The 9,600-nt window shown below is 31.5% G+C and overlaps 1 protein-coding gene across 2 annotated transcripts in view; it reads left to right on the top strand.

Moving 5' to 3' along the window:
- The window catches only part of Lrp1b (LDL receptor related protein 1B), a 1,779,190-nt gene that overhangs the window by 818,490 nt on the left and 951,100 nt on the right, over positions 1-9,600 (top strand). The window lies entirely within an intron of this gene.

The raw sequence follows: 9,600 nt of genomic DNA, 5'->3' as shown, positions 1-9,600 counted from the left end.
TTGTAATTGGGCCAGGGATTTAGCTCAGTGGTTCTGCTGCCTGCCTTGCAAGCACAAAGACCTGAGTTCAATCCCTGGTAAAAAAAAAAAAAAAAAATTACCTGTCCACATTTAAATTTGACAATACATTTTGTTTTTATAGTATGGCATGATAGACAGGCACAAAATCTATCATGCCATTTAATGTCTTGTAAGATGACTGTCAAATTAATAATTAAATTATTAAATAGAATGTTTTATAAATATTATGCTATATAATTAAGGTGATATTGAGCCAATTTCCTGAAAAATAAAAATAAATGCATCATATTTAAACGCATGTAAATTACAAGCATTACATATTAACAACAATGTTCATATATATGTAATATTTCCATTCCTCTATTTGGGAATAAAAGAATGGAAGTATATCTCTATTGAAAAGTGAGACTGAAAAAATGCATATAACCTGAGAAATAGACAGAATAGTTTTGTCTTTTGTTACAAGACAATTTTTTTTCCCCAGAGTGCCTTAAAGATATCACTTGTATCAATTGCAATCAATAGGGATTGAAAAAATTTGTAGTAATAATAACAGTTAAAGAATGGCCCTTGGACAAATTTCCCTCTGGAGACCATACTTTCCCTTAGTTGTGATGACTAATACTTTTCATATTCCCTGTAGTCAAGCTGCCCAGAGTCATTTTAGTTATGAGAAGAGGAAATCTGTTACATTGATTTCTTTGTAAATGTGTGTGAACATTACTTCTTAGCACTAGTTCTCATATAGCATAAATTCTATTTATGCCTTCCAGAAATGGATTCCTGCCCAAATTATTAGATAAATTGTATATTCATTCTCTGGATATTTAGAATAGCATGCCATTAAGTTACAAAGAACATACCTGGTAAATCTGTCTCTATAACAGTAATGAAGAAAATTCTGATCTTAAATATAGGTTATATATTTACATGCTGTGGCAGTGCTGTTCAGAGCAGTGAAATAAATTAAATGACCTTTACTTTTTCCCTTTCATAAGTAATAAGTTTTAATGTATCATCTTTCCTCCTTTTTTCAGCTTATGGTATAAACAATTTATTTCATATTTATATGAAAATATATAAGCAATTAAAAGAGGACTTCCTCACTCTAACTGTAGTATTCTACCATTCTTTGTGAATCTAGAACTAATCACTTCACATTCCTCTTAATTGAAATGTTGAACAATTTGATTTATTTCCTGTTAAAGATCACTCCTGCAAAATCCACACCAAATACTGAATAGTTTTTCTGGTGTGAGAAACTGAAACTTTAAATAAAGATCAAAAGTTATAATAGATAATGTGAAATAGGAAAAAAAAGGTCCAAAGGAAAACAGGAAGAGGGAGGAGGGAGGGAAGGGAATAAACATAAGAATAGGAAAAAATGGAAAAAAAGTCTTTGTAAATAGGGAGGGGTGGAGGACTTTAAAAGTAGGGCAAGGAAATAGAGACTAAATAAGAACCAAGATATATCATGTAAAGGTACAAATTCCCACTGATAAATTTTATCATATTGTATACCTTAAATGTACTGATAAAATTAATGAATAAAAACATTACTCCTGCAATTATATATCAATTTCATCTCCCCTTGATATTTTAAGGATTACTCATAAATTGTCTTCTTTTTCTTTTAAATCAATAAAATTTTCTTTTCTTCTAGATCATCTCCATTAACATATGGGCATAATGTAAAGAGGATGTAAATCCACCTTCTTTATACCCATGTTTTTCATGAAATAGCTCTCTATTTTTCTTATCTCATAGTAGAAATACCCATGGAGTGAATTGTCTTCTTTCCACATTTCCTTTTCTGTTGAAGCCATTCCCATGGTACTTATTATTTTTATTATGCCATTGGGGAAGTAAACAGTGACTTTTATTTGCCTAATATGTCAATTTTTTGTCATTATCAAAAAACTGACCATCTCCCTGTTTGACAATTTTTCTTTTAAAATGATTCTTTCTTGGAATTTTGCTCGTTTTATTGAATTTTTTTTCTTCAATGATTTTGCTGCATTACCTTCATTTTGATGAAATTACATGACACAGTTCTAGCCAGTTCACTACTGTGCCAACATTGAACTTATCATTTCAACTTAAAATTAACACTATATTTTCTGTTTATTTATTTCTGTTATTCCTATTCATTTTCATCTCCTAAATCTAACATTTCTAAATCACATTTATTCTCATTTCTTCATTGCCAAAATCCAGCAATCATCACAATTTAGAGCTTCTATTTCTTTGCACCATTGCATCTCTAAAGATGCCAAAACCCCCTCCTTTAGGTTCTTAGAATCATACTCTGGAAAATTAAAATGACATCTAAGTAATACAAACATTTGATGTTTTTGTCAATAAGTTTTCATAATGTAATGTCCCCTTTTTGTAATTAAAAATGACATCATTCTCTAGGGGATATGTACAGCCTAACATGCAAGATCATTTAGAGGGTTTTATTTTACTTTATTTTATTTTTATTTTGAAAACCTCTGAGGTTTTTCTGGGGCTTAAATTTCTCTGATCACCTCTGCTTCTAGTAGAAATGATGCTGCATGTAGTCATTCTATACTACATCTTTCTAAATTGACGCAAAATTATCTTTTCCTTTAATCTTATACCTTTCCTACTCACTCCAGAACTCTAAGACCAAGGTAGTATCAAAAAGCTTTTATATTCTGTATTCCAGTATCACATGATTTATGGTGCACCACTTAAAAAGTAGAAGCAAAAATAGACAATTTAGGAAGTTATATTGGAAAATTATCCATCCCACTGTATTTTACTTATCATTTCCACTATATTCTACTAATTAATTAGTATCCCATATATTATTTCTGGTTTGAATTTCTGCAGACACAGTTTTGACCTCATCACAAAATACATATTTTCTGAAAGTTACATTGACTTTTATTGTACCCCACATTAAAATGTATGTCATCATCATATTCATCAACATATAACTTGTCGAAAGATTTCTTAGGCACTGCAAAATTCTATGGTTTTGAGTCCAGGTTTATTGCTTTTTCTTTTTTTTTTTAATTTTATTGAGTTTATTGGTACATTTTAGGGATACAGTACAGTTACATTCATTGTTGGGATCATGTACCTCTACATGGCAAGTCTTGATTCTCATGTTTTCCCCTTACCTCTGGGTTTATTGCTCTTTACCTGTATGATCTTCAGCAAATTACATCTGTAAACCTTAGTTTTCTAACCTGTATAATCTGGCTAACATTGGTATCTGACTTATAGTGTTGTTATGGATGTAATAAGATAATGGGCAGCATGCATTACATTATTTGAATTATAAAATTAATTTAGAGAAGGTTAGCCATTAGTATTAATATGAGGTATTTGTATCAATCTTATATGTTCTCCTGAAAGCTGAAATCACATGGTCAATTTCTCTATAACTATTCTAGTCTTCCCCACATCTGTACTTATGTTGAAGTTATTTCTTCAACCTGAATTCTTTTCCACACCCTTGCATGTTCAATTCTGCTTCTTCCATAAAGGCAAGGTTGGATCAGATATCATCACCACTAAAGAATTTGACTACCCATCTATATCTAACCATTTAAAAATACTTAATGAATACTACACATTTTTATGAAAGTATTAACCTTGGTATAAAAGTTACAGATTTTCCAAACACACCTTAATCTTACTACTAAATTATACATTTTGTATGGTAGGCTGTCTTATTTACAGTATATCTTTCAGATTATAATTAAATGCCTGAGATGTATAAATAACAAATAATTGCCCATTCAAATAATAGTTCATCATAAAACACTGTGACAATAAAAGTTAATACAAGGTAAATTATAGCATACATATATTTATATAAATTTTCTTGCTCAGCACAGTGTCATTTTAGAGCATATTTGTCCATATTTAATCCATATATTTTCCTCTATAAAATATAATAGTTTACTTTTATAAATGATAATATATCCTTGCTCATTATCATTAATTATAGTGATGATTTTTTCCATAACAAATACTTGAATAAAATTGAAGAAGTCAATTTTGTCACATTTTTAAAAAGTTAAATAACCTTCTAACTTTTTTTCACTTATATGTTATTAACTTTATCCACATTTTCAGTTTGGTTTGGTTAAGTACATAAGTTATTTTATTACTTGAACAATATCTTATACCTTTTAAACTAGACATTTTCCTCTTATTAACTAGATATTTCAATTTAATGCTCAACTATTCACACTTTGCATAATTATAGAAATTTTAAAAACTTGTCTATGTATTCTGATTGTTCTTTTGTTTTATAAAGTAATAATTTAATTTCTATGTAAATTTACATGAATTTTTATTATGTTAGCATACCTCTCATCTCTAACTTCATGTACATTTTTCTTATTTCTATCACCTATATTAGATTTGTATATTAAAGATAAAAGTATATTTTAAAATCCTTTATTAATAATTATGTTCATTTTAATTTAAAGTAAAATTTTGAGCTACAAAATTACAATTTTCTCTTTTCTTACTATTTTAGTCTTATGTTGATCCTTCATTTTGTATATTTCATATGCAAATCTTTAATGTTTTATCCACAACAACAAATATTGCAGTGCACCTGCTGACTTTCTTACTGCAGATAATTGTGTTTACAATCACAGGTTTAATTAAGTGATAGCAGAACACGTATAACTAAATGATATCAATTCACAAATAAATGCTATATTATATACACATATAATCATTGTTTATATTTATGTGTATTCGAATCCATAAATTGAATCTCTTAAGTGGAAACTAGGTAAATTAGTAATCTTATGATTGAAAGAATTAAAACAAGTTCTTCCTAGGCTGGGAATTTAGCTCAGTGGGTCTAAGGTCCTGAGTTTGATACCCAATACCAAAAAACAAAGCAAAACAAAAAAAAAACCGAGTTCTTCCCTACACTGCAAGCATTTATTTGGCTTCAAACATATGTAAATCATATTATTAGGCTATACATGTTTTTACTGTATTTTTTTACATGGAAGAAGAAAGCTATGTTCACAAGGATTTGGTTACATTGGTTTGGAATTTAAATAAGTGTCTTTATGAGTCTCTTAAAAGGAGCTTTTTCATGTTTCCATGTCCTCTTTAATTTACAATCACTCTTCAAATCTTGTGGCATTGTTTAATATAACACATATTACAGGCAAAAAAACATTTTCATTAAACAGTGCAAATACATAACTTCACAACTTTTTGGAGAGAAAATACATTATTTTAATACCATCAACATATGCATCATAGAATACAAGGAATTTTACTTCTCCATTGTGAATTTATTGATGGAGGCCTTTTCAGTCTAAGTCTTTGTTCTCCAAGGTAGAGTGTCAGCAGAGTGCTTGGTCGCGTTTTAGTATCTTCTGTGCACAAGGTTAATGTGTATTCTGTCTCAGTAGGTGTTTATTTTGTAATGCCTTGACTAAAGTCATCTAGTGTGTTTTCCATTTTTTCCCTTGGGAAAACTGTCTAGTGACTCTAAGAATGACATCAAATAAAAGTGTCACATTTATTGTAGCCAGGCCTCTATCCTTATTATCCAAGCTAATGGTGCTCTTCATTGGCAGGTGGAAACCTGAGTCCGCCATGGGCAGCACAGGGCGAAACATTGTCCCCTTTGCTAGTGCTCTGTTGGCTTGCACCATGAAGTAGACTAAAAGATTTGTGTCTTTAGATCTGAATGAATGTTGTGGGTTCCTGTGTTTTAAGGGCTTCTGTCCTTCTCTATTAATATGTCTAAAGAGGGAAACCATAGTTGATAATTATCAGAAATACATAAATATTATATTTAAAAAGCATTTCATAACTAAGATTATAGGTTAGTAGTATACTTTCACTAGGCTATCATTAGTATTTTTAAAGTTTCCTTTATTAAATTAAACCATGTAAGCTTATGCATTATTTGGCCTTCTTTTTACTTATGTTCTGTTTATTATTTGAAGCCTTAAATTAACATTTATATTAAGATATGAATCTAATTCATTAAAATACAGCTATAAAATCAAATGAATTGATTAAACAAGTCAAATTATCTGCATTGAATATTAATCCATTCTCACATCGTTTTCTCAGGAGAATTTCAACACTACTTTGTATTATCAGCCTCTCTACAAAGAATGTGTACAACACAATTAAACTTACTGAGTAGTAGTAACCAGTAAGAAATAGTAGTCTAAACCTGGACTTCTGCATAAAGCTTTGCAGCATAGAAGCTTTCAATAGAGACTCACTTTGAATAAGAGGCAGTTTCACTAACGTTCACTTTAGTTGTCAAATGAATACCTTCAGAACTGACATTAATGTCAGCATATCTTTGTTAGCCTGATAAAACAGCCTTCTAAGACTCCTCTCTATATGGAGAAAGCTGTGATCTTACAGATTTCAGGAGTGCCAAGGTCACTGAGAAAATGACAAAACCAAGTGTAGAAAAGAGACCACATCTGGATCCCTGAATAAAGGAATTGCGGGGAAAGTGCAGTTCAGTCTCAAGAGAGATGTGAGAGATTAGGAGAGAAGCCAACTGGCTCTCTAGGCTCTCTAGGTATAGTTAATATACAAGGCTACATTCAGCAGAGATGCTTCCCAATTTTACTCGGTTTCTGAGAGAGCTCTTCTTAATGGAAATGATCTTATCAATTATGAGATTTCTAGTTTTTGTTTTGCTTTTTGGTTTAAACTCAGGTGGTCCAAGATAAATAAGTCTACTGCATCCACTGTCAAGAAACTGTTGGGCTACTTACTTTTATCTCACTGAGGATTTTTTGATCTATTTGTTTATTATTGCTTGCATTGCTGTTTTTGTTGTTTTCATGAAGTCAAAAGTAGTTATTGTCTTTTTGAAGGCAGAGAGAACTCCCATGGCTTGATTAGGATAATTTATTTGATGTAAGAATTCAAATAATCATGGGAAACACTGTAAAATTGATATATTAAACTGGTGAGGGAGGATTTCAAATCATCTTCATTGGAAGATTCTTCTATCTGAGCAAAATGTGAAGAGCCTTATAGCCATACCCCCAATGGAAATAATAAAGGCCACTAAAAATAAGACTTTAAATTTTTAGATTTACTAAATTGCATTATTCATAATATACACGTTTTCTTTGGTCCTATCTTATAATTCTTAGCATCACTTTCTTGAAGAAAGATTAAATGGTATTAACAAAATTGTCTGTAGAGGCAAGGATTTCCTTCACAGGATAGAAAACCAAATTATTTTGTTATATTTTACAGAGTGTTTTTAAAGGACCCTGCTGGGTAAGACTTTCATGTATCTTTTTCAGTTATTTAGAAAAATTATATTTATTCACCATTGAGTTCTAGACATTTTGTATGCTATAAATATAGCAATATAAATAGATAAGAATCAGAAAAAGATTATCATATTTATCTTTGATGGTAATAAGGGAAATAAAGTGGTGGAGTTGTATAAAGAGTGAAGAGACTTGCATGTTTTAAAAGACACAGTGGTGGGCAAAGTCCTTACCAGAAATATGACCTCTGAACAATAACCTAAGGAGGTAAAGAATCAGGAATCTGACATTTGGGGGATAATTATTATAGGAGGGGGGAGGACTGCGAAATGGCTGCTTGCCTGGCTTCTCAACAGTACGGAGTGTTTCTGGAGTGATAGAAACAGGGGTAAGCATAGTGTGGAGATTGCAGAGATGAGAAGAATACAAATCATACAGATTTTTGGAAACCATTATAAAGACATTGACTTTCATTCAGATTGGAACAGGAAACTTTTGAGGTATTAAGCAGAGAACTGATCTGATTTGCCTTGTGCTTTAGTGGCATAATTCTGGCAGTTGGGTTGCGATACAATAAAAAAGGAGGGAAGCACAAATGAAAGTAGGAAAGTCATTAAAAGGCATTAGAATAATGTAAATGAGAGAAGATAGCATTTTGAAGCATGGTATGTATAGTAGTAGTAATTAGGTTTTGATTGTGGTTAGGTTTTAGGGTTTAGGGTTAGGGTTAGGGTTGGTGTTTTATTCCTAATAAGTTTGACATCAGAATAAAAAGGGTTGGAAAGGGTTAATGAGAAAAAAATTAAAAGCTGAGGATTCTCAAATGTTCCTATTCCATTGTAAAATTAAGAGAAAAAGCTACTTTGAATATGATCTTATGTGAAATGCTTGACATTAGTAGTGGCCATTAGTAGTTTATTATTATTATTTTTTTATTTTTTGAGACAGGGTCTTATTAAGTCACTCAGTTGTCCATGCTGAGCTTGAACATATGATTTTCCTTCAGCCTCTCACAGTGCTGGGATTACAGCAATGTGCTACCATACCCAGCCAAGTCAGCACTGATTTTATGTGGGTTTTATTATTCTGTTTAAATGTTCAGGGTACTACTGAAATTGTAGGCGATTTGTACATGTTCATAAAAAAAAGTCCATGTTAATATCACTGAAGTTGCATAGTTTGAAAATGTGGTAGTGAACCAGTTCCTCTTATATCTAGGTTTTCACTTCCCCAATTTTAGGAAGGCATGTGGAAGTAAGTGGCTCAGTAATCATAATTAAATGCCTAAGAAATGTTTGCTTGTTTGATCAAGGAGCCAATGAGGCCAAAGTCACAGATGTACTCTTTCCATGAGCCCAAGCTTTGCAGTTCTGCTCCAAAGAATTCATTTCTGACCTCACACATTCAGATCACAAGGGAACCTGAAAAACTATATGAAGAGGTCAGTCCTGATCAATCATCATTGCTAAAACTAAAAAGTGATACACAGCACTTCCTTTATTTACAACCTATGAAAATAAATAGCTGTGTGTTCATATTTAGACAGGACAACATGACCAAGGTAAAAGGAATACAAGTTCTCAGTAGAATGCATTTTACCAGAGAGTAAGACAAAATTGTCAGTGAAATATGTACAATGTATATTTAAAAGATGTTTTTACAAGCAACTTTTTATTTTAATGGTGCTTTAAAAGTATATGAGGAAAAAAAAAAGGCCGGGCATGGTGGCACACTCCTGTAATCCCAGAACTCGTGAGGCTGAGGCAGGAGGATGGCTGTGAGTTTGAGACCAGCCTGAGCTATATAGTGAGTTCCAGGTCAGTCTCAACTACATAGTGAGAACCTGTCTCAAAAAACAAAAAACAAAACAAAACAAAAAAAAAGTATATGAGGAACTTTCATTTCATTTTTTCCTTTTCTCATATTTATTTGTTTTCCTTCTTTCCTTTCCCCTCCCCCTCTCCCTCCTCCTTTCCCTTCCCCTTTGGAGATTTTCTTCATATTTCAAATTATCTATCATCCATTTTTGTCCTTATTTACACTTTTAGTTTTTTGGAGTGGAAGGGAGGGCAGGGGAATGAGAAAAAAAGTAAAAACCAAGATATATCATGTACTGGTACAAATTCCCAATGATGAATGTCATCATATTGTATACCTAAAATGTATCAATAAACTTAATTAATAAAAAAGTTTATGAATGGACTGGGGATTTGGCTCAGTGCAACTCTGCCTGCCTTGTAGGTGCAAGGTCCTGAGTTTGATCCCTGGTACCAAAAAAAAAAAAAAATATATATAT

This window comes from Fukomys damarensis, unplaced genomic scaffold (assembly GCF_012274545.1).
Source record: "Fukomys damarensis isolate Sample0158 unplaced genomic scaffold, DMR_v1.0_HiC HiC_scaffold_29, whole genome shotgun sequence".
In the NCBI taxonomy this organism is placed as follows: domain Eukaryota; kingdom Metazoa; phylum Chordata; class Mammalia; order Rodentia; family Bathyergidae; genus Fukomys; species Fukomys damarensis.
The sequence above is the reverse complement of the archived record's forward strand: the minus strand, read 5'-3'. Positions and strand labels throughout refer to the sequence as shown.